This window comes from Leptonychotes weddellii, chromosome 1, assembly GCF_054177405.1.
Source record: "Leptonychotes weddellii isolate Sample4059 chromosome 1, ASM5417740v2, whole genome shotgun sequence".
NCBI lineage: Eukaryota > Metazoa > Chordata > Mammalia > Carnivora > Phocidae > Leptonychotes > Leptonychotes weddellii.
Genome location: NC_138369.1, coordinates 25,701,957 through 25,704,370, shown reverse-complemented (window position 1 = coordinate 25,704,370; position 2,414 = coordinate 25,701,957). Strand labels below are relative to the sequence as shown.

General features: G+C 40.9%; 1 pseudogene; it reads left to right on the top strand.

Moving 5' to 3' along the window:
- The first annotated feature begins 745 nt into the window (after window positions 1-745).
- Window positions 746-1,547, top strand: LOC102728828 (nuclear transport factor 2 pseudogene; annotated as a pseudogene).
- The last annotated feature ends 867 nt before the right edge of the window (window positions 1,548-2,414 follow it).

Sequence of the window (2,414 nt, the reverse complement as noted above, 5' to 3'; positions counted from 1 at the left end):
CTCTGAGTGACCTGACTTTGCCCCATAGCTGTTTCCTGCTCTTCAAGGTAATAGATTCTCCATATTGTTCAATCATTGGGTAACCTTGCATTTCAGAGAAGCCTGGACTTATTACCAACCCCAGAGTGAGTCCAATTTGATCTTTGCCATTTGTGGTAGTTCTATTTACCTTGCCAGTGATTGGCTTGAGAGTGGGCATATGATACATTTCTAATCAATGATATATGAGGGTTACACCACTAGGACTTCTAGAAATTCTTCCTGGCTGTCAAGAAGAGAGGCCTAAGGAAGAAATAAATTTTCTTTCCCCCTTTCCTACATCTTGATATATGTTAAGGTTGACACGCCTGGAACTGCCAGAGTAATCTCATTAACCATGAGGAGAAGCTAAGAGATTTGAGAAGAATTTGAACTGGAGCAAAAATAAGATTTAGCCACTCAGTTAACCAACCCTAAAATGGCCCTACTTTTAGCTATTGGATAGATAAGAAAATAAATCTTTCCTATTGTTTAAGCCAATTATAGTTCAAATTTTTGTTACCTCCAGCCAAAAAACATACCAAATGAATAAATAATCTGATGAAAAAAATATTTTGCATTGTCTCACGAGCTCCTTGTGGATTCATGATTCTCTAAGAATCAAATTATTTTCTTTCTGGTAATGGATTATACTTACATCCCCTTCTAGGTGTCTCTGAGATTGCATAGACTATACTCTTTGCAAGAATCTTTCTATAGCCTGCGACCATCATGTCAGCCCCTTGGGTCTCAACGAGGCTGAGTGACACTCAGAATGGGAGACAAGCCAATTTGGGAGCAGATTGGATCCAGCTTCATTCAACATTAATACCAGTTATTTGATTAATGACAGAACCCAATGAGGAGCAATTTATATTGATGCATCATGCCTAACGTGGGAAGGACAGCAGTCCAGGGGAAAGCTGCCATGTGGAGAAGTTGTCTAGCCTTCCATTCCAGAAAATGCAACACAGCATCACAGTGCAGGACCATCAGCCCACATCAGACAGCTGCATCATCAGCATTGTTGTGGGCCAGCTCAAGACTGATGGAGACCCCATCATAAGGTTCCACCAGATGTTCCTGTTAAAGAACATCATCGATGCTTGGGTTTGCACCAATGACACGTTCAGGTTTGCCCAGCACAACTTTGGCTGACGTCTTCCCAGCCGGGCACTCATGCTGTTTTCTCCTCCTTCCTCTTCCTGATATTACTCACAATCCTCCACATGCTTCAAATACCATACACAAATGAGCAGGGCCATGGTGGGAGCAGGCACAGTGTACTGCTGCTGCTGATGTATTGGGCATGATGTTTGGACGCTAGACTAGTTGCATCTGACAGAAATTTGTGTGGTACCAGCGCATGCCTTGGAAGGACTTAAGTAATACAAAAGGTTGTCTTTTTTTTTAATCTACTGATAAGTTGCTCTAGTAACCCAAAGAAGTGAAGGAGAAAGCAGTTGCCTCACCACCCAGATATTGATTTGTTTGGATGTTTCAATGCCCCATGATACAATAAAACTACAAAAATTTTCTTAACAAAAAAGAAGAAGAAGAAGAAGAAGAAGAATCATCTTTCTATATTTATCCAGCATTTCTTTCAACACAGTCAATATGGGGAGTAACACTGAGGAAAGGATACCCTTTATTAGAATCTGAATTCATAAAATATTATATAAGAAAATAAAAGATATGTGAATACATATACAAATTTTAAACCAAAGAGGGAAATACTCATTTCCAGAAATGCAAAGCAAACTCAGATCAGAAGGGTGAGAAGGAGCTTAGGTTAAAATGCATTAGAGTATTATGACAAGCAGGTATACGTTCCAGGTATAGGTTCAAGGTGTAGGTTCAGCTGGATTTGGGGGTTTGTACATCAGTATGGAGAAGGTAGTCTAGGACACAGGCCCCATTCATGCAGGGAACTGGAGCTGAGATACCTACAACAAGCCATGAGTTACAGGGAAGACTCTACCCCTGCCAGCTGCGGAAAGCAGCAAGGAAGTGTGCAGCATATCCAGGGTTGAGATTAGAAAAAAGTAACTTCCTAAAATGCAAAACCACCATCATGTGAATGAGCAGGTCCAAATTCATACCAACAGTATGGGGCAGGAGCTCCTAATTGAGAAATCAATATAAAAATTGACCCAGAAATAGTGAAACCACAGACTCTCTGAAGAGGCAAAGCCAATATACCCCAACAGGGCTATTTCCATAGCTCAGGGAACCCAGGATACCACGGACATCAGTCTCCACTGAAGATTAGCTGCCAGTTGAAGATTTGAACCACAGGAGAAAGTGAATTACTGGGATGGAGTGTGAGAGGGTGCAACAAAAAGAGGAATTTATCCATTAAGAATGAGAAATAGAAAATCATCTAAAAGAGGCTT